The sequence below is a fragment of the Miscanthus floridulus genome, chromosome 8 (genome assembly GCF_019320115.1).
Source record: "Miscanthus floridulus cultivar M001 chromosome 8, ASM1932011v1, whole genome shotgun sequence".
In the NCBI taxonomy this organism is placed as follows: domain Eukaryota; kingdom Viridiplantae; phylum Streptophyta; class Magnoliopsida; order Poales; family Poaceae; genus Miscanthus; species Miscanthus floridulus.
The window spans coordinates 122,761,448-122,785,516 of NC_089587.1; positions in this window are offsets into that span (position 1 = coordinate 122,761,448).

Genomic DNA, 24,069 nt, shown 5'->3' on the forward strand with positions numbered 1-24,069 from the left:
GTATGAGTGTCTTTAGGATTTCCTCATTGAGAAGGGCTTCACCATTGAGAAGGTCGACACCACACTATTCACCAATAAGCTTGATGGAGAGATCTTTATTTGTCAAGTATATGTTGATGATATCATCTTTGGATCATCAAATGAAGATTCTTGCAAAGAGTTTGGTGAATTGATGTCGAAGGAGTTTGAGATGTCTATGATTGGAGAGCTTACATTCTTTCTTGGTTTTCAAGTCAAGCAAATGAGAGAAGAGATTTTCATCTCTCAAGAAAAATATACCAATGATCTTCTCAAGAGGTTCAATATGGATGAATGTAAGCCAATCAAGACTCCAATGCCATCAAATGGACATCTCGACCTAGATGAGGGAGGTAAAATGGTTGATCAAACTCTCTACCGCTCTATGATTGGTAGCTTGTTGTATTTAACCGCATCTAGGCCCAACATCATGTTTAGTGTGTGTATGTGTGCTAGATTTCAAGCTAATCCTAAGGAAGCTCATTTGATTGCCCTTAAAAGAATCCTTAGGTACCTTAAGCACACACCAAGCATTGGCCTTTGGTATCTCAAAGGAGCTAGATTTGAATTAGTTGGCTATTCCGATTCAGATTATGCCGGTTGCAAAGTTGACAGGAAAAAGCACATCCAGAGGGTGCCATTTGCTTGGTAGATCACTTGTGTCTTGGTCCTCCAAGAAGCAAAATAGTGTGTCCTTGTCCACCGCCGAAGCGGAATACATTGCCGCAGGTGCTTATTGTGCACAAATACTTTACATGAAGCAAATTTTGCTAGACTATGGTGTAGTTCTAGAAAAGGTACCACTTTTATGTGACAATGAGTGTAGTAAAACTTGTTAATAATCTAGTTCAACACTCTCGCACCAAGCACATAGATATCTGCTGTCACTTTCTTAGAGATCATGTTGCTAAAAATGTTATATCACTAGAAGGTGTAAGGACCGAGGATCAATTGGCAGATATCTTCACTAAACCACTAGATGAGGCTACATTTTGTCGGTTGAGGAATGAGCTCAATGTGCTTGATTTTAGCAACTTCACTAAAAAATGAGCTTGTGTTGTCCCTTGCATTGCATTGTAATATACAACATGTTTACTTTTTGGTAATGCATTTAGGGCTTGCCTAACATGGTTAAGATAACCGCCGAAAAGCATGTGAAGAAGCTTAACATTGGATCAAACTTGACAAGCAACTAGAATTACTTTCAAGTATTGCATTGCATATGCATGAATGTTGTTTTGTCATTTCTCTTCAATCACCCTTTAATTGCCTATTTTCTTAAAAGGAATTATAGCCTAAGGCAAAATACTTTAAAATTTTTGAGGGTTTGAGAGAGGTCACTCACATCAGTCCCAATTGGTGTTTATTTGGGTCTTATTGAAGTTGGGACTTGATTGGGAACAGGCAGCACAAAGGAACTTCGAAGATTTGCTAAAAAAGAGTGACTGGACGCTGCACCAGACTCTGAAGTCAAGCGTCCGGTCAGTTCACAGTAGGTGAACCATTACTGCGAAGGAGTGACCGGACGCTAAAATAGTACCTTCCCTATGTCCTATCATATGACATCCCTGCGTCCGGTCAAGCGAAGAAGAAGATCTAAGGATCGACCGGACTCTGGCTGCGTCCGGTTAGTGGTGATCGGATGCGTCCGGTCGTGACTCAAGGGGATTTGGACCTCTCTGGATTTGACCAGACTCTGGGTGACAACGTCCGATCATTGCCACTAGAGCGTCCGGTCAGTAGAAATCATACGGGATCTAAACTCTTCTCTGTTTTCTTTTCAATCACGGGGGGCCACCATATAACGTCACCGCAGTTTGACCTAATCCGCATCGGCAACCACCCACGCCGACATCAATGCTGCCCCCAAGCCACCATGCTCCTGTGCCCGTGCCACCTACCCACAACCGCGCCTCCATGAATCGAAGCGCCACGTCTTTGTCGCCGCATTCACGCCGCGCCGCTTGTCACATCGCTGCACAAGCTGCACCTCATGGTCTGCCGCATCACGCGCTCAAGCCATCCACGCCCATGCCACCGTAGCTCGCCCATGCCACTGCTCTGTGCGCCCATAGCACTCTCGCTCCATCTGCCCGGCTCTAGTGTCGTCGTCGTGCCAGCAACCAAACGCCGCTGTGCTAGCCGCCCCAGCCACACATCGAGCCGCATTGATCCACGCTGGTGCCCTAGCACTGCCAATTTGACCTAGCCATAGTCTCTAGCGCCGCATTACCTCACCGCAACCCTAACCCTAACTGTCGATTTAGTGGTGCATGTGATTCGTTCCTCTGCTCTTTGGTTCGCCGGTTCGTCAGGTAGCAAGCCCTCGCTTCCAATTTCGTATCTATTGCTTGCTTCTTAGGGTTTCGTATCTCTAGATTTTAATTATTCATATATATCTAATCTATTCTATTGTGCAGCGAGTCAGTGTGTTTGAGTTTACTTTGGCAGTTGATAGTCAACTCGGGGCCAAGCCTATGAGTACGGATCGAGGCCAACCCTCGTGAGTGGCAGTGATAGTTGGTTCTTGTTCACGACAGTTGTTCTTTTCAGCTCCCTAAATGACACATGTCAAGAACACCAGAGGTGGTCCAAGTGATAAGGATCCGAGGCCTCTGCCTCGCTTGTCTGCTGATGTGAAAGGCAAGGGGACAAAGAAGATTACATCAAAGAAGAGGAAGTTTGCAGATGCTGATACAGCGAGAGTAGCCGCAGTTGTAGCCACCACAGAGTGTGCAGATAGAGGAGGTGCTCAAAGTGGTGTTGTCATTGCAGATCAGCTTTCACCAGCACAGAGGGTAGCCATTGAGCAGGTTGAGCGTCGTCATGGTAGTCTAGCTAGGACTGTCATGCTTAAGGGACAACGTGTTGTTTTAGAAAAGACTCAGCCTTAGGGGGAGCCACAATAGCAGACACAGCCACCAGTGCAGTCAGAGGGTGCTGAGCAGACTCAAGAGGGAGAGCAGATAGAGAGGATAGAGCAGGCACCTCAGCCATAGTTACGTTGCTCTGGTCGTACTCGTACCCAGGTGACATCGAGGCTAGAGACATAGAGGAGGGGTTCTCGTCCGCCTCCTAGACCATAGGGTCTGCCTCTAGTGACACATCTGGATTTGAGGGCCACCATGGCCAAGCAGGTGCAGCAGCTCAGGTTTGTTCAGTTCGAGGACTGGTTCCCACCGAGGAGGGATGAGCATGCTTCAGAGGGTTTTTATACACCACTATAGGAGGATTTCCATTATGCTTATTTGAACAGTGGTGTGGCTTTCAGATCTCAGATAGTATGCTCCATTGAGGCCATTGTAGCAGCAGTTGGAGAGCAGATCTGCCCTCACCTCTCTTACTTGCCAGTGCAGACAGACTTACTTGGATGGACAGGCAGATATGTTCCATCTTGGGTCCATGAGTTCTACGCTACCCTTTGGATTGACCCAGCTCACAGGTTTATTCACTTTGCATTCAGAGGCCGCGACTATAGGCTGATGAGCTTTAGGGTCAGAGAGATCCTTAGGTTACAGGAGTCACCCATCCACCTTCATGAGGTTTGCTATGAACACACAGAGCCTCCTAGATGCCCTCACGGTGGTCTTGTGCCTCCCATAGATCTCATCCGACCTTGTTTCACAGAGCCATTTGGCGAGGGGTTGAGCAGGACACCCAGGGATCTTACTCCTATAGTGAAACTACTAGATGCTATCATGAGGAGGACCCTGCTTTCGAGGATGGGATATCGCGAGGGAATGGCACGCATTTAGTTGTGGCTACTAAACTCCCTGATCCAGCAGACAGTATTTGATATTAGTAACAAGACCGTTGAAGTAAAGATAGGTTGAAAGATGTGTTAGCCCCATGACCTTATTATTGTATTATGGCCTACATGATTCTACCTCATGTCCCACTGATATTAGTAATAAGTTAGGGTCATCAAATTTATCGCTGTTTCTATGGCCTGCATGATTCTGCCTCATGCCTCACTGGTCATAACGATAGATGCGATCTAATATGTTCATTAGATTTGTCTCTATTAAATGGTTAAATGATGATGAGCTGCTTCTTTTATATAAAAAGGGATTCGGTTACTTGTAGTCATTGGCTTAGCATAAACTGATTATTGTTGACATCATATTGTCATTGACTAATATTTGTCTAAATAACGATATTCATCCTGAATGATAACCAATTTTTCTTTCACAACCCCATGAGCTTTAATTGATTTATTCTTATGAGTATGCTGGAATCGACTATTTAGTCTATTTTCTTCCACATCGGCTCTCAGAGCCGCATATTCGGGACTGTTTGGCAACACCGGCATGTTCCGCCTTAAATGACTGATTAGCTTTCTCTCCTTGTCAATTGCAGGGTCAAATTGACTGACATGTCTCGGGAGGAGTGCACATGATCAATAATCCCTACGTTGAAGCCAGGCGGATCTCTAGCTCCATTGAGCGGACCCTTCCAGCTTACTCGTGTGCCCTGGCATAGGACGAAATTTTGTGCCGATAGTAACAGTACTGAATGCCAATTCTGAGATGCAATGCAACTAATTTTCCAGGTAGATAAAGCAGGGGAGTTCAAATACGAATGAACATATTATTCTATACGTACATATATTAATCTGGGCATAAAAGATTTTTTATATAGTAGGCAGTACTATGTTAATATATAAGAATCCATTGTAGTGAGCCAAATATAATTGGAAGTATAGAGCAGAGAATAGAGGAAAAAAGAACACTGCTCTATCTGCTTAGCAAACTGAAGATGTAACCAGTATAATTTCTCCTCTTAGCCTTGAAAAACACTTGCTATCACAACTCTAAATCAGTGAAGAGCAACATTCCATTTCATGCAGACTTACCAAGGGTTCTTGTTTTTGGAGATGCAAACCATCTTATTCCTCGAGTGCGTGGATCACCGAACTCTAGACCTAAATAGTTACATACAAACCTGGTTAGGGTTCTTGTTTTTTTCTATGCTGCAGATCGACACAATGTAAAATTATCAGTGTTTCGGATCACTAGCTAGTAAATTTGTATCTACACGTCTGGCCCGGATGGTGTGCTCGGAGGATATAAGGATTTATACTGGTTCGGGTGGAATGTCCCTACGTCTAGTCTGCTGCTACTTGTGTTACCGACACTAGTTTGTAGTAGGGGTTAGAAACGGGTGATAGAGGAAGCGGATCCTAGGTCTCTATTGGAAGGATTGAAGAGTGCTGAAAGTTTGTTAAACTGTATGCTCCCTCTCTTGTTGGACGTCCTGCTTTCCCTTTTATAGGTGAAGGGGAAGGCGCAGGTTGTAGGGAGAGAGAAAGAGAGGAAAGGGGAAAAGCAAGGGAGAAGAAGGCCTCCAGGGCCATCGCGTCCTTCTTTTTCTTCATGCGGGTCCCGTCAACGCTGTAAATGGTGACGGAGATGACTCCACATCAGGCTCCTATTCACCATCGGTGCCATGCCCCGAGGTCATCAGCTGGTTGTGGCGTCCCATCCCGTCCCGGCGAACGGCGTGGTGAATCGATGTGCCTGTCAGCGGCCGTACGGGGATTAAACAGCAGAGCGACTATGCCCCATCACTGTTGGCGATGGAACCCCCAGGCATGGCCTGACATGCCTGCTTCCCTCCTAGTATCAGAAGTTTAACCCCAGGGTCGTACCCTTAGACCCGTAGTGGGCAAAAGCGGTATGGGTCCCGTCGGGCGAGACGGAGCTCGTGCCCTCAGAGTCGAGCGAGACGGCTCCCATACCCTTGGGGTCAGGCGAGACAGGACCTGTGCCCGAGGGGTCAGGTGATACGGGACCCGTGCCCGAGGGGTTGGGCGAGACGAAGCCTGTGCCCTCAGGGTCGGGCGACACTAGGCCCGTGCCCGAGGGGTCGGGCGAGACGAAGTCCGTGCCCTTAGGGTCGGACGAGACGACTCCCGTACCCTCAGGGTCGGGCGACATGAAGCCCGTGCCCGAGGGGTCTGGCGAGGCGAAAACCGTCCCTTCAAGATCGGTTGAGACTGAAATACATCCTCGATTATCTAGGTGAGTTTGTCGTCCGCAGTCCTCAGCCCTTCGTCGGGTATTCCTAATACTGATACCCGACAAAAATCAAATGCTTTTCTGTCCGGACACACAAATCACCAAACGAATTACCTAGATTCATAAACCGCAATCTGTAATTTCAGAGGAATCCAAGCTGGATGAAGCAAGAAGGATCCGTGCATCTGTGCTAGTACAAAAGAAAGTTCCTAAAAAATGTGAACACCAAATCAACCCAACAAGAGACAATCCATCGCTAATCCCAGCGGAAGTGTGGAACCTCGACCTGCAACACGCCCAAACCCCTAACCACGAAACAAGGGGATCCTATGGCAAATCATGATGGAGGAAACATCGCTGCACTGCCCGAGGCACTGTGAAAAGCATGGAAGGGGAGCAGGTTTTCTGGGGTGGCGAGATGGGGGTGGAGATGGAGATGGAGCAGTGTCGGAACAGGAACCACGACATCATCGAGGTCAACAGGATAAGACAGCAAGAGAAACAAATTTGAGAAGCAAAAAAAAGAACCGAAGGCGGAAGTGAGGGTACCTGCCAAGATCGAAAGATGGCCGAGCTCGCCGGAGCCGCCTCCTCCTCCGTCTTGGTGCTTCACAGCCCCGTTGTCGTCATCGTCGTGGCCCCGCACGCTAGATATGGTAGGCACTACGTCTGGGAGGGGGCGGGTCAACGCGCATCCGCCGCGTCCTTGGTCGGAGCGCCGCCTCCGCTCCCGTTATGCCTGCGCCGAGCTTGAGGGGGCTCCTCCTGGCAGGCAGTGGCGACAGCGATGACCCAGAGCCGGCGAGCCGCCGCCGCCGGGTTCTACGCAGGCGAACTTCCTCTTCTGCCGCCACCGCTGTTTGTGCTGAGAGATCTTAGCTTCACCAGTGTTAAAAAGTGTGAGGGCGAGAGAGATAGGAGAGGAGATATGGCAGTCTACCTCGCCGCCGCGCTGCGCCATCCGCCCGCACTGCCCGGGCGGGAAAACGAATGGAAAAGCGAGTACGGGGAGGGGCCGGGCGGCTCAACTGTCGCAGTCAGCAGGACGACAGGGGAGACGGAACCGAGGGGCGCGCGGCGTCTTTACTCCACGCCGCGTCTAGTTTGCATCGCGGCGGAGGAGCACCTGTGGACTGCGCTGGCAGTGGCGTGAGGCTGGTCCGCATCGCACACCGCCGCACCCCGCACACGTGCCCAGCAGGCCCGGCAAAAGGCAGATTTTCCAGGCGCCACTGCTGCTGGTACTGGAGCCGTCAACCAATCCCTGATAGACAACGAGCTGGGCTGGCCAATCTCCAAGCGACAACGGCAAAGGGGCACAGGCCCTCTGACCGGCACCGTAGAGACTCCTGTAGCGCTGGTGGCCAGGCCCATTGCGCCACCGCTGGATCCAAATCCAACCGCTGGCATTCGTTTCGATGACGCGGCCACGCTGAGGCCGGGCCGGCTCGTGCTGTTCTCTTGTTTTTAAACCGAGGACAAGCAGCAACCAAAACACAACATGTGCGCAGCACAGCTAGTACGTGAGGGTGGAATCAAAGTCTCGAGCATTAAAGTGGTGTGCAAATATGAGCGCGCGCACGGCACCAAACATTGCTACAAATGGCAATGGTGTGCGCACTCCTACACAGCGAGCGAAGACGATTTCGAACGATGAAAGCCACCTGACAGATAAAACAAGACACTAGTTAGATGTATATGTCCGGTACAATACAAAGGCTGAAGCAGTAAATAAAAATAAACAGCCCATGTGCTTGTCGCGATGTTACGTAGGAGTACCTATCTAGAACTAGAAGGCCTTACTGGCAGTGGCGGAGAGGAACTTGAAATCTTAGGATGCCTCCAACGGTCGTGGAAGTCGCCCCCTTAGGTTCAAATCTATTCAATGTGGGAGAGAGAGAGAGAGCAAGAAAAAACTTCTCGCTAACAATCAACAAAGCGCTAGTCTCGCTCAACTAATCTCATCTAAACGCCTGTTCGCTAAAATCAAAATAGAAAAAAAACAACAACTACTTATTAAACATGTAGTTGAGTGCTCCGCTGTTGTTCGGATCGTGACCGAGGCCAAGAAACACCGCCAGTTCCGCGCTTTCCAGGACATGAACCGCGAGCACCCTTACGTTTCTTTTTGTTTATTTTATCTTGCTCTCTTACGTTTCTTTTGTTTATTTTTATCTTGCCTCCATGCATGCTGGTGATTTGGATCGACCGCTGCGAACACTCTTAGTGGAGGTCAACGACGAAGAAGCCAAACCAAATGTAGCAATTTCATGGTTTATTCACCGACTAAATGTTTTAAAATCACTATTTTTCTCGACAAATTACTCAAATACAGGGTGACCGTAACCCCTTTTGGCCCCCATGAAGCGCCGCCACGGCTTGCTGGCAAAGCTCATCGGGGCTAGGAGCTTTTTTTTCAGTCACAACTTTCTTCATCGCTAATATTAAAGTAAATATTTTTTAATAAAATACACGTGAATAATATTTTTCTTCTTCTGTTGCTTCTCACCTCCTACACTCCTATATGAAATTAATGAAGAGCAAAAGGACCAAAGGCGCCGGCTGATGAAGAGATAGAGTAAAGGGTTAGGACATGGATGCATGAGCGAGGACGCGGAGGTGAGAGTGGGATCCAATCCACGAATACGATGCTCCAGCTCTGGCCTCTGGCCTCTCGCTGGGTGCACGCTAACGTTTTCCGATCGGGTCAGCTAACTCTCCAGCACAAGAGGCCGCATCTAAGTCATTCCAAGAATCTTGAAGAGTCAAAACATCTTAAGTTTGATCAAAATTACAGAGAAAACTATAAAGATTTGTGACATCAAATAGGTATACTATAAAAATATAATTGATGAAAAATCTAATGATACTTAGTTGGCATTATATATGTTATTATCTTATCATATAAATTTGGTCAAACTTGAGATCTTTGACTCTTCAAGATTCTTGGAACGATAAAGGGAGTAGAAGCTAGGCCCCACCGTGTGCCGCTGCAAGAGGAAATACTTACGGTGACTGAATATACCAGCGTGTCGAACTGAATGCGCGCATGAATGGTTGATGGTTGCCGGATGATCCATGCATCATGATACAGACTAAAGCCTAGGTTCCTTGCTTTTATCAACGATCGTACTTTTATTTTAGTTTCTCTGTTTATCTCGTGCTATTTTTTACTATCGTACTTCTATTTTAGCTTAGTTTTTATGTTTATCTCGTGGTAATTTTTAGGCCTTAAAATGAGTATTGAGCTTTTTTTTTGCGAAATATTAAAATACTCTTTCCAATAAATCAACTTCTAGAGTGACATCAAATTATTGTATAGAACTAGGAATAGTTCTATACATTACCTACCAAGATGCTATGAGATTCATATTCAAGTAGCACCATGTCACCCCTGGCAGAGCAGAGGAATGCTTTATAGGATACAGCAAAACTATCCGGTGTTCATTTCATGATGATCTCCGCTTCTCCGATGAAAGAAAGAGGCTTGTTAGCATTTCTGTGGTCCTGTTCTACTTTATCAGCCTTATGATAAACTAAAGCATAGATATTAATACTACTTTATTACAAATATTAAAACTACTATTGTGATGATGAAGTAACTACAGAAATAAAACCACAGTTTGGTTCACCCTGGCTGTCTGGCAAATGTACCACTTGTTTCTGCATCTCCTACATCTCAGGTCTTTAACCGTGTCTCTTTAGCTTTTACAAGTGCAATATGTTACCCGGAGTTGCTGGTCACCAGTGATTAAACTTTTGGCAACCAAATTTTAACACAAATGGCTCTAATGTTTCAGCAGTGTAATAATCAAAGTACGCTGAAGTTCAAGGCCAAATGATCAGAAGAAGAATGCACGTCTACGACCTTAAAAAGGAACAATATTTAGAGAAGCACGGATCAAAGCAGGCTGCTGCAGACGAGTGTCTAGAAGAAATTAGATACCTCCACAAGCCCTTCAGTAATCAGCAAACCATTCAGGAGTCCGGATCTCCGGATATTAACCCTACTGTTTGTGTCATGATCGTCAGACTTAAAGTTGGTTCAAAAGATTGGCATGGCGCTAGATTTAGTAACAGGGGGAGTTTCCATTAATTCTTGGGCACCTTAATTAAACTTCTTTTTTTTAGATTGATGAATGACTCTTTCTTTTTTATAGTAGCTAAAATAAAGCAAGATGTACCTTGCCCTTATGCAGACAAAAAAGTTTGACGAGGATACTTATTGGTTCCTAGCAACCTCTGGCAGGCACTGAACTAATTTTAAGACTCACTTCAATTCTTCTGGAACCAAAGTGGAATCATTTGCAAGTGTGGTGGTAGCACTGTGCCTGCTTTAATTTGCCATTGCTCTGGGCAGCTCAAAACAACTTCTGGGAACCCTTGATATTTTGATGAAGGATGTGTGACAGTATGCCATTTAAGATGCATGTGCTTCAGATAACACTTCCAGCCAACATACCAATGGTCAACTTTCAAAAACTGTGATTATCGTCCTTGCGGGAGTACAATTTTCTGGAGCTAAAGGAAAGTTCAATCGGTTGGAAGAGTCAAATAGAAACCGTGCGTTGGAAACCACAAGCAGTACACGAGTGCTAAACAAAGATCGTGTTCAAATGGTAAACATGAATACGTCGAAGATCTATTTGGTCATTATTTCAACTCTGAGGTTACTCTGTTTCACTAGGAACTGTGACTGAATCGATGGCTCTGAATATTCCAGGATTCAGTCACGAGGAAATAAGTTATTCAGAGCAATCGATTCAGTCACAGTTATTCAGTCAAAGTTATTTCCCAGCGATGGATAATATTCAGAGCAAATTAAACAACATGTAGCTTAAGTAGGAATTATCCATAGCAGGGACTGGTATTTGAAGTCAATCTCCTAGGAGACAAATGCTAACTCCATAATTACCTTGGCTCAGCAAGAGTACGTCGCGTGACAGAAGCAATTGCACATCTGGCAGATTGTTCGAACACTCATACTAATTGCAGTCTAATCAAGAGATCCAGGCTCCAAAGTACCTCCCTCTTCTAAATATATGGCCCAAATCTTGCACGCCTAATTGTATTATGGTTCGTTGTTAGCATAAACGAGACAAAAAAGATCACTACTCATAAGAACAAAACTTTGATCAATGATCAGGACAGGCAGATGGCCATCTCCACCACAGTAATACATGGGAATATTCACATCTCATGTCAACTTCATTCGACATGTATATTCAACCACAGAAACAATGATCCAGGGGCCACTTTTACATATAACAAGATGAAAACGCACTGCATTTTGAAGTAGGGAGACAATTGGTTGAGTACAACTAATACTTCTTTAATAACAGCAGCAGCTCGTGTTATTATCTACATGACATCAACTAGGATCGAAACTTTACTAGCAGTAACATCTCATATTATCCGAGTGTCATCAACTGGTAAATGAAAATACAAGCGACAGCATTCCGTAGGATATTTCTTTTTCAAGAAACTACTATACGACTATCGGGCGGCCATGCCTTAGTAGAACCTCCCACGGCACTGTGAAGAACCACAATGACAAACTTTGGATTTCATTCTTCTATTCACACCTCGGAAACGATCTGTTTCAGAGTTATTATAGTCATAAGTCAGCTCCTGTAGTGGTGGAATCGTCTCTGCAGCAAAGAACATAATATGCGGCATCCTTTTGTCATCATGGTCCCGAAGAACATTTTGTGCTTGAAGATTAGGTGAACAGCTGTGGTTGATGAACCTTCCAATATTTCCATACTCAGATGCATCTATAGTGAAGTGCACATCTTCCATGGTCTGGGAGCAAGAGCTCGAAGAGTTCAAACCTGAAACATTTGATAGCAACCCACTGCTAGCATTCTCATCATCATCGTTAAGGCCTACATCAAACAAGTAACTGTTGTTCCTTCTCTTGTCAGCCTCCTTTTGGTGCAGTAGCTCACCAATATACTCACATATGAAGCTGCCAGAAGGAATGGACCTTAGAGATCTTACGCCCCAACCAGTCTTGGTTGTCCTGAATACTTCCAGTGGTATTTTCATATCATGCTGACTGACCCTGTTGTGGAATGAAGGAGGACATTTACAAGATGGACCGCACTCAAATATCACGGACTTCTCATTGAGAATTGTGCCATTTAAGTCAAATGGGATTTCCCCTCCATTCTTCACAGCACAGGCACAGCTCACAGAGTCTGAGCAACCATTGGTGCAGTCACAACCCTGATGCTTTTCTGTAAGCCTAAATGGATATCTAATTCTAGTGGTGTATCGGAAAGGTGTAGGTTGCACATCATCGACTGTATTAATGACACAGATGGGAGTTGCTTCCTTCCCTTGAGATATATCATTCATGCACAGGCCTGGACGGCTTTTGTAGCTCTTCAATCTTTTAGCTATGTGCATAGGAAGCTCTGGCTGCCCAGGAATCTTTTTTAACTTGTACTTAAACACCCTTCAACCTGGTTGACCATCCATCCAGATATCCACCACTAAATACAATCCCTCATAAGTGCAAAGTCAATTCTCATCTTCAATGAACGCTGCTCCATAATTTGTACTAGAGTCCGGCATACAAACTCAAACATCCTGCACAACTTTTTAAATCTGCTCCTAGCATCTGCATTCCTGTGTCTATATTGCCTTTGACACCTCACAGAAGGAAGACCCGATGAACTATTGAGATAAAGTTCAAGCTTTCTTTCATGAAACTTTATGTCCCTAAATATCTCATGAAATGTCAAGTTGGAAACCACCTCATCATCCAGTTTGCCCCTACTACCCGATACAGATGTCGAGGCAATCTTCCTCAGTTGATGATCTACAGCTTTTGGCTTCACCATTTTCATGTGACCAAAGAAATCCCTATTTGTGGCGGCCTTCTTTTTCTGTGTCTTTTTTCTCGAATACGCAAAAGATTTGCGTATCATTGTAATTAAGAAGAGTTTAACCATACACACGACACGCTTCTAATGAGCGTCCTAGGAGGCCTTACAGTTGTAACTGGACCTTCCTAGCAGACTGATTCGAACTTCAATATTACATAAAAGTAAACCATCGAACTAAGAGCAGCGTAGAAACCTACGGTCTCTGCTGTGCTACTGGCCGCGCGACCCTACTCCGTCATCCGTGAAGAGTCTTCTACCCGTCTTAGCATTGGTCGCCGGGAACAGCTCGTCTAGAGCTTCCACTTCGCTCGACGTCAAGTTCCCTACAAATAAGTCGTTGTATGCTCGCTTGGACATGGATGAAATTGGAGCCACCGGTGGTGCAAAGCCCATCCTCTGCATGAGGAGCACCTCGCCCCGCTTGGAGGTCGAAATATGCGCCAACGGCTGAGCGGCAATCCGTCTGCTCCTTTTTGGCAGGGGTTGCCTTGTGGAGACATGGGAGCTTGCATAACTTGATCCTTAGTGAGCTCAACAGAGTCCTGAATCCCATTTGTGGTTACCTGCCTTCCACGTACAGTTTCCTTCTTGTCTCTGGAAAATGGTATATGCTGAGTATCAGATTTCTGAACCGCTTTGGCTGGCTTGGCTGTGTTTTGATTTGTAAACATGTCCTTACTTCTCAACACATTGCCTTCACCAGACACTCCTGCTGCAACCTCAGACGATGCCCTACTGTTCAACCTATCACTTTCAAATATTATCTTACGCATCAGGTTTTTTCTGAAGGAGTCCTTAGCAAAAGATGCAGCAACAGTGTTGTATCCAGAGGAACTCCCACCATATTTGTTCATCACCTTGACATCTTTTGCTAGTGCCCATGTCTTCCTCCCAAAGTTCCCACTTACACCAGGGGAATCTCTTGCAGAAACATCCCTAAAAGCTGCAGAATCAAGCAGAGCAGCATTGGAAGAAACCTGATATCCCCTAGACTCCTTGGAGGGAACCTCTCCTTTCTCTAATTTGTCATCCTGTGCCTGTACTTCTCCAGCATGTCCATCAGCCAAAGAACTATGATCATCTATAGTCAACAACTCCTTTGGCACAATCGAACCTCCATGAGCACGCCCAGATTCCAATGGTCGATGCACCTTGCTACTGAATCCGCCATCCTTTCCACGGCTAGGTAGCGAGGTGTGTGTGGCAGATATGATCTCTGGCTTTGGTGGCAATCGTGTGGCTGTCACCGTCACCTTCTTCCCCCACAGTTCTTCATTCCCTGCTCCCCTTCCCCTGTTCTGTGCAGCAGATGATTTCACCATCCCAGCCCTTGCACCATGACGACCTAGAGCAGCACCATCCGTGGCATACGGCTTCTTCAGAACCCTCGTACCAGCAGCATTGGGGGCACCGCTCTCGACAGCCCACCAGCACCATCCTTGCGGGCCACGAGCGGACGAGCAACTGCCGGCTTCTCGAATGCACCAGAACCTCTGTTCTCACGTTCCCCTTCGTACCGAGCAGCCGCGGTCCACCTGAAGGCGGGTGGTGGGAACTGCCCACTCTCGAAGACCGCCCTCCGCTTGGGCGGTGGGAGCTGCGCGGGCGGAGCAGACGGGCGCTTGCTCCCCACACCACCACCACCTCGTCCGCTGCCACTCTCCTCCCGCGCCGGTGGCGCTGGCGCCTCACCACCCGCGGCGACGGTCGCAGCATTCCGTCCCGCTCCCGCAGGGTCCGCGCTGGCACCGCCCGCCACCTCGCGGTCCGCCACGCCGCCGCCGCGACTCGTGTACCGCCCGCCCGCCTCCTCTCCCGCGTTCCCACGCGCTCCCACGCCGCTGCCGCCTCCCTCTCCTCGACGACCATTATCGGCGGCGCCATGACGAGGACGCCGAAGCGGAGGCGGCGGGCGAGGCGGAAAGACGCGGCGGTCGCCTGCGCGCTGGGCCCACGCGCGGTGGACGTTGCCCCCGCCCCCCGGAGGCCGCGGCGCGTCGGGCATGGCCTGGCACACAAGCACGAAACGAAAGCGCACGAGATCATCAATCGCCATTTACAGAGCAATACCACCGCAGAAAAGCGAAAGGAAAACGAAGGGGGAGGCGAGACGCCACACGGAGGGAGGAATGAAGCACGCGGGCGGGCTCGCTCACCTCTGGGCCGTCGACCAACGGCGGCGTTGACGATGTGGTGGAGGCGGAGAATGGAGGAGCGCGCCGCCGACGAGGACACCAGGTGGAGGGAGGTGGGGCAGAGAGGCCGTTGGGATTTTGGGTTTCGGAGTTGGGGGCGAACCGGCGAAACGACGCGTGCCTGAGAAGGAGGAAGGGCAGGTGGGGCCGTGGGGTCGTGGGGTCGTGGGGCCGGGCCCTGGCTCGCCCCACGAGGACCGGCGGACTGGCAAGGCGCGACGTGAGCGCGTGTGGGGCTCTGGCATATGGCGTGACCTGTCCGGCGCAATAGTCTTTTAAAACAGGGTGTTCCGTTTAAAACAGGGTGTTCCGTTCAGGTACAATTTAGCTGTTATATTTTGCTATAATCTAATTTAGCTTCGTTATTAATTAATTTAAAGATGTACCGCTAAATATCTTAACCTGCTATTTAAAACTATGGTCCGGCGTGCCGCTTGCGATTTGCGAGCCTGAGAGGCCACGATCTCGTTGCTCTTCTCCCGAAAATCTAGTTCTCTCTGTCTACTACTATTATGATTTATATATATCCGTTTTATTACCGTTGCCGCTGATAAATGAAACTAACGTCCCATAATTAACTCGCGCAAATAGTCAGAATAACCAAATCATTAGCGGCCACTAAATTGGCCGAAGGAGGCTGCTGCTCGTTGGCTTCCCTTGGGTGACCCGGCCCGGCACGGGCCCGTGCGGGGCATGGCCTGCTGGGCCGTTTTTCGGGAGCCCTATAACCACGGCCTACCAGGCAGGCCGGCCCAGCCCAAGGCCCACTGAGAGAGGGAAGGGGAGGCAGGACAGGTGGTGTGGGGTGGAGTAGGGCCAGCGTCCACGACGGCAGGCGTGCTCGTGTCCGGCGTCCGTGGCGGTGCTCGAGGCCGAATCCCCACACCCAGTGGGATCCAGTCGAGCCACTGAGGCCAAGGGTGGAGCCGCAGAGGGCAGCCATGGCCGTCACCCGCCTCACCGCTAAAGGAGAAGGAGGCTGCTGCTCGTTGGCTTCCCTTGGGTGGCGACGCAGACGGGCTCGTCGGCCACATGGAGGAGGAGCAGAGGGAAACGCGGGGAAAGGAAGGCGAGCGAGGCACGTTGCAAGTGCGGCGCGGCCGCACGGTGGGGAGGGAGGGGTAGGCCGGGGAAGTTATTAGGGTTAGGAATAGTATTGGCCCGGGGAGTGGGGATTCTTAACAGGCCATGCCGGGCACCGGGCCGCCACCGGGCCTTCCCTAAATTGCGGGCCGTGCCGTGCCAGCCCGCGTTCCTAGAGTAAGGCCCAGACACGGCCTGCTCCCTCAGGCCATGCCAGCCTGGGCCCGCTGGCCACCGGGTCGGGCCGTGCTTGGGCCGGGCTAAAAAAACAGGCCTTGTGCCGGGCTGACGGACTCGGGCTGCATGCCCATATATAGCACGGCCATGCATTAGAATAACAGCTCAAAATACCATACTACCAAAATAAGTACGGTAATTGTGTTTGTTTAAAAGCAAGTGCATGGGTATTGTCTCTTGAGGCGAAGTTAAGACGTGGAAGTTCATTCACGTGGCAAAGTGTGCTAGCGTCTAGCAGGCCTAGAATGCTTTAAGCGTGGCTACATTTGGAGTGTGTGGGATGGAACACATAATATATGGAATGATAGCTGTATCCCATGTAGTCATAACATGAAGGTCCTTACCGAGATGTAACATTTTAATCTCGACGGTGGATGAGCTTATTATTCTGGTGGATGAAAGGTAGGATGAGGAGCTCATTAGATCTTTGTTTTGGTCTATTGATATTCATTGGATCCTCTAGATTCCAATCTATAATGGGCGAGAGGATTTGGTCGTCTAGCATCACAACAGGAATGGTTTATTCTCAATGAGATGGGCCTATCACTATCAATGGAGCTATAAGTTTGGCACTAGTAACTATGGGTTTGCAGATGGGGCATCTATAAGATACCCTGTTCGCTTGACTGATAAGTCATGGCTGAAAGTACTGTTGGCTGATTTGTTTGTTGGCCGAAAATGTACGGCTTATAAACTAAATGAACAGGGCTGAAAAATACGTTGGCTGAAAATCGGTGTGGAGAAAGTTGTGGAAGCTCTCAATTCCAGGCAAGGTTAAAATATTGCATGGCGAGCCCTTCATGGGTGTATCCTGTGCTATGTGATCCTGGCGTACAAACACATCACAAATGTGAGGAGTTGCCCTATGTGCCAAACGGAAGTAAAAGACATAAAGCATGCTTTGTTCTCGTGTAGCCGAGCAAGAGAGGTATGGAGCACCCTGGGTGTATGGAACCACATAGAGAGACTCCGGAGGGTTGACAGATTGGGCTCAATTGTGATCCAGGAACTTATCTGGAATGGAGGATTGGCAAGGGACCTCAATAATGTTGGCTTGGTTGAACTCATCCTCACATGTTGCTAGTGTATTTGGTGGCAACGAAGGCAGTTAATTCATGGGGAAGACATCCAAAATTCCCTAAGGTCAGCCATGTCAATAGCGTCAATTACAACAAATTAACAAAAGAACAAGGAAGCAAGTCATGTCTTGTTGCATTATTCTTGGACACTTCAGAAGACTCCGTTGCTTGATGCACAAGTGTGGTGTACCACTCTTCTACATCCCAGCTACGATCTGCAACTAGAATAAATGCAAGAAAAAGTGAATAAGTTTGGCAATGTAACATCCCAGATGTTAAAAAGCAACTAAAATTTCTGATCATGAGCATCATCAAGCATAAGCATCAAGTGTCATGCCATAAAAGCATTTCATGTTCCAATAATAGCTTTCATATGTTGCATATGTGATGTTTCATATGTTGCATTGTGGTGTTTCATATGTTTCTTATAATATATTTCCCATGTTGCATGAAACGATGTCAATAATGGTAATTAAGAAACTTTGTGATTTTATATATGAGATTTTGCTTAAACAAATAAAGTTTTGTTAATATAAGCTTTGTAGTTCAAAGTGTGCTCTATAATATAGGATAAAAGTTTGTTAGAGTTTTCAAAGTTAAATAAGTTTAAATTTGAGCTTAAAGATTGAATTCATTAATTGTTCTCACATTTAGCCATTTTGACTCACTGAAAAACAGTTGTTAAGTTCAGTTTTTGATGAATTATTAAATGAATTTTCATAAATAAAAGTTATACAACTTTTGTTGTATTGCTTGGTGTGATACTTGATCTTTGATACCATGTAAATTGGTTGGTATGTTTGATAACTGTTTATTCACTAAATAATTCCCAAAGTTTGTTAGTCAAAACAGTTTGCAAAACCCTAACCCTGAATCTCTGTTTTCAGTTTCACCATTTTAATGTACCATTCTTCTTAATTCAAAATCTTGCAAACCAGTGAGTTTTGGATGATGATCATGTAAGCAATGTTGGAGATCTCATGTAGATAAACAACTTTTCTTAAGGTTTCTCATCAAGTCGTTTTGAAAACTCGAGAGAACGAGAGAGGAGAAGGGGAAGGCTTCAGTCATGAACAGTGCACCGGCATCACCTGCCTGCCTGCCTGTCTGCTTCACCTGCTTGCCGCCGATCACCACCGCCCTCTCGCCGTTCCTCCACACGCGGACACGCACCTGCTCGCGGTGGCATCACGAAGCAGCTGCTGGCCTCGCCTGGACGCTTCGCCCGCCCTTGCCTCGTCGTTATGAACCGAGCCAGCTATCTTCTTCCTCCTTCCTCCCTCCGTTCCGCCGTTCCACCGGAGGAGCTCGCCGAGCAATTCGCCGCGACCGACGCACCTCCGCCCAATTGCTCACGTGCGTAGCTCCGATGCATCCTCGCGCACCTCCACGAACCGCTCAAGCCGTCTCTTGACGTCGGAGTTGGCCGTGCAACCCGTTGCCGCCGCGGCAGCTCGCCATGGCCGCCGCGAGCACCTCACCGTGGCCAGCGAGTCTCGCTACAGCTCTCTCCCTCCCGATCGTTGTTCTGAACTCCCTATACTTCCGTGATGCTCACCGGCCCTTCCCTTTTATCTCTTTTTATCTCTACCGTATAGGTCACGGCAGAACGCGACTGCGCCGTGGTGCTCGCGCCGCCAAGCTCGACCTCACCGTCGGCAGTCGCGCCTGCGCTGTCACCACTTCAACCTTCACGTGTTTCAAGTCGAGGTAAGTCTCTTGTATGTGTAGCCGTCCTTAGCTATGCCGATTAGTGGCCGGAACGGCAGGCCCGCCGTCGCGCCGCCGTACAGCGCGCCGCCAAGCCGCCATGGCTGCGGCCGTGCTCGTTCCTAGCCCTAGGCCGACCAACCAATAGAGTTAACACGTTCTAAGGAGAGTGGGTAGTGCGAGTGTGACCTCACTGTGGCCTGAGAGCTCGCCGACGGCCACCTCCGACGAGTCGGAGCGTTGCCGGGCCGCCATGGCCGATGTCAAGCTCGGCGGAGTGCTCTTTCTGCTCCACCAGTAGCAGGAGTGTGTGCGGGAGTCGTAGGGGAACACTTCGGGGTCAATCTCGTCACCGGCGACCACACCGCCGGCGAGGAAACGGCGGTCAACGCCGTGTACCCGCGGCTACTCGTGGAAGCACTGTGCGCTTGACTGGGGTCCCGCCTGTCAGTCACAGGGGCTGGATGGGAGATGAGTGAATGAGGTTTTCAACAGATTTTATGTTTTTCAGAAATGTTTAAAAGTGCAGTTTCTTATTTATTTCATAACTAAATATTGGTGCATGCTAAATTCATGAATTTTTTTTGTAGGATCTTCTTGACGTGATATACGTAGGAAAAATATGAAATGATGAAACTCAATAGTTTTTGTATGATTAAAAAATACATATTTTAATTAATAAATACACCTTCCATGATTTTTATAGGCTAAAATAATTAACCTTTAATCATGAAACTTTTTGTGTATGCTTTACATGATTATACCTACGTTAACAAAAAGTTTAGTACTGTTTTGACATATTTAACTTGGGTAATTAATTTAAGCATGTTTAAAAACCTTTTATGGATTAATAAAAATAACAAATGATTTCTATAAATCCCTAAATGGCTTTGGTGTGGTTTTGGGTTTGATTGTGGACCTTGGAGCAATAATTCCTTGCTGTTCATTGGCAACTTTTATCGCAATCATGCTAGGCTCATAATCAACTTGTTTAATAATTAAAATGATTTAATTAAGTTGTTAGATACATGAATATGATTCATGTGCTTACTGTTTGAATACAATAATCCTATATGATTGCTCAAGTGTGTTTATGCTAGTTGATCTTTTGGATAATAAATATGTGTGATATCTTGTTAAGATAATGGTTAGTGAGTGTGTTGCTTATGCAAGTTTGTTAGTGGATACAAACCACATGTAACCTCCATGTTTAAAGCATATTTAAGGTATGCATGTTAGCTTTATCTTATAATAGGTAACTATGCTAAATAATGGTCTATGTTGCATGAAGTGTTTGTTTTTCTAAGCTTGATGTGCCTTGCTATCCTAGCGTGATAGGGTTGTGTAATGTTTGGTTAACTAGCTAGTCTTCTAGTGCTTAAATCATATAATGTAATATTGTCCTTGGTTGCTAGACCTTTGTAATGTAATATGTGTCACTTTCTTAGCAAGCATGATTGACTTGATAACTAAATAATTAGGATACCTTGTGAAGCATAACCCTAGTCCTTTGGTGAAGGAAAGTTGTACTCAACTTTCTTAAGTTTGTTAAGCTTTGTTATGCACTTGTATGTCTTTCATCATGCATCATGGCATGTAGTCCATCTTGTTAAGCAAGCATCATTTATTACGTGTAGTGCTTACGAGAGTGTGAAACCTTGTGTTGATCAAGTTTCAGAGAAGGCCCATCCATTAATGGTGTAGATGCCAAGTCTGACTACCGGACCTTTCTGTGGAATCTAACCTTCTCTGCAACGCAGGCAAGCCTCGGTGCATATCACCATTCTCTAGTATTTACAAATCTTTATTACACTTTAAGTCTTGTGAAATGTGCAGTAAGTAATTTTGAGTTGGTCGAATACCGTTGTTGCATGATTACCTTGATATATAAGTATCCTTAGTTATACCTTGCTAGTATGGATAGGTCGATACCTCTTATGTTTAGTAATGCTTAGACTTCGGTAAAAGTCGAATGATGGTTTCATCGTTCACGAGAAATAGATTTACCATGTTCTTCTCAGCTCTGCTGATGGCTCATGAGATTACCCTGTTAATGTTAAATATCTAAATTGAGACAGGGGCAGGACATGGTTATGTCTCTGTACGAGATAAGGGTAATGTTTCAGTACGAAACATGAGATATGTCTTTGGTGGGTAGGCCGGCGGGGATAGCCTATTGTGCATCGTTCCGCCTGTGTCAATTGAGGACCGTATCGTTGTAGGCCTGTTGTGTGGTCGAGACTTTGCTAGTACTAGCCACATACTTTGGTAAGCCTAATACCTCGGCTATTCCATTATGAGAAAGGACAACAGTGCACTGGGAGTGGAGAGATGGCGAGAGTAGCGTGTGCACATCTAGTGAATCTGCTAGGAGCGACGCTGGGAGGTGGAGTACCGTGCTCTCGAGTAGTGCTGGACCCATTCTCATTTTGGAGGATCCGAGTGAGGGTGGATATATGTAGGTCTTCGACCTACATATGTCGTGTGGTAAGGAAATCCCAACTGGGCCAATCAATTTTAATCGCCGTTGCTTCTCGAAGATGAAGACTTGACCCTCTGCCCTACATCATAGTTAATCAATGAAATAATGGTACTGATGGATTCGAGCTGGTATAACTTGAGATGAGTTGAAATTAGAAGAGATGCTTGATGAAGTGATTGATTTAGACCAGGTGCTAACTAGATACCGATGATAACTTAATCTGAAGCTAAAACATTAAAACTAAGGATTCACTTGTAGTAAGCTTTTCAGCAAAAGTTACATCTTGCTTCTACCTTACCTTTAAGCCTGCATGTCCTTGGAGTCTTTTTTTAGTCGGGTAAGACTTGTTGAATACCCTCAAGTACTCAGGGTTTGTTGACCCCTATTGCAGGATCTGACTTGTGCTACTGATCAAGATCGTGTCAGTGGGCTTGACATGATCTGGTCATCCCTCCTATCCTAGATGCTTCACCAAGGTTGCTCCTAAAATTCTACTCACCCTTTGGAACATGAGTTAACATGTTACTTGAACATGCTTTGTAAACTAATGTTATAATTCTTCTGCACTCCGATGTAAATTATTTTTGTACCCAATGTTGTAATGTCGTGGCAACTCCATGTTGATCATGTATGAGTTGTAAAATGTGGATGATTCAGGGTTCCCTGAGTACACCCCGACAGACTATCTGAGTTATCTAGCTCTCATGTGCAGTAGTTAGAGGTCTTAAGGACAATGACAGGTTCATGTGGGCCATATAATTAGGGTGGTTCTACCACAGCTGGTATTAGGCAATCAGTAAGTTGAAATGCCATGTTTTCATAGCTCTGATTTGCAATGCTCACGTTTGGTCTCTGCCTCAGGATCTGCACAGAGGCACTGGGAGGCCTTGCTCTAATCTACTTTAGTTCTAACACCTCGTGTAGCATGTACTCCTTGAACTGCTAGATGGAGTTCTTAGTGAAATAGAGAATGTCAATAATGTTTTCACAAGACAAGGCTCAGTGTAATGGAAAACAATAATTATGCATCCATGGTGAAAGATTTCAGTTCCTGGGCCCTCAACAAGCAAGCTACAAACATATGCATATGAATTTCTTACTCTGAACATAATTGAAACAAACCAATCCCACTGGAAGCAAAATGAATACATTTTAGCTTGGGTGGGACAATAGATTTTGTATAAGAACTTAGTAGCTACTAAGATGAGTGGCTCTATTTGTCTAAGGACTTAGTAACCACTTAGAATGTCTAATTGGTGAACCATACCATGATAAACTGACGATGAGCATAAGTTCTAAAAAAGGAAACATTCATTTGATTGATCTGAATAGCACTGTGAGATGGCTATGTGAGCATAAGACACTTCACACAATTTATAATCCTCTTCCACCATGTAATGATTTTGAAACAAAATCTTAGAAGATAGGAGTGAGAAATATGAGAATGTTTTTAGCCCATGGGATCACCGACTCAGGTGAGTCGACCACTCACCAGTCTTGCCGACCACGGCCGAGCACGACAGGCATTGTCTGATCACACACTATGGTTAGAGGTAGAAGAAGAGAGGGAAAACAGAGCATACACACACAACAGAGATACCAGCATTGGCTAGAGCCCTATATAGGAGATGGCAAATCGGAACTCTCTTTACTAAGTTGTAGTAGCAAGCTATTTATACAACTCTATCCATCTAGTTCTAGTATAGCTGCTATATTGCTATAGTGACTAGATAACATAGTAGGACTGACTTCTACGTCTGTCCCTACTATGGCTACAGTGAGGCAGGTGAGCCGTTCGACGCCTACCTTCTACAACAGCTATAGTACCACAGTAGGGAGCCTTTACGGTGTCGCCTTCCCTTGCTGTGTGTTCACATAAGAAAGCAGCAGATTATCTAGCAATTCTTCTCCTAATCCTATTGCTATCCATTGTACCCCCTCCACGCCTATCATCTCCTTTAGCTCTGTGAGTCGAAGACATCTGAGCGGCTTGGTGAGGACGTCCGTGAGTTGCCGACCAGTTTCAACAGACTTGATGATGATCTGCCCTTCATTGACATAGTCCCTGAGGAAGTGAAACTTCACGTTGATGTGCTTGCTCTAGTCATGGAGAACTGAATTCTTCGCAAGGGCGATGGTGGGCTAGTTGTCCACCATCAGTGCTGGTGGGTGAGCTTCCGCACCGGTTAGCTCGCCTAGCAGCTGGCGTAGCCACACAACTTGGGAAGCCACTATGGCCACCGCTACATATTATACCTCGCACGTAAACGATGCCACCACCTTCTATTTCAGCGACAGCCATGAAATTGGAGCTGACCCGAGGAAGACGAGCATGCCAGAGCTGCTCCA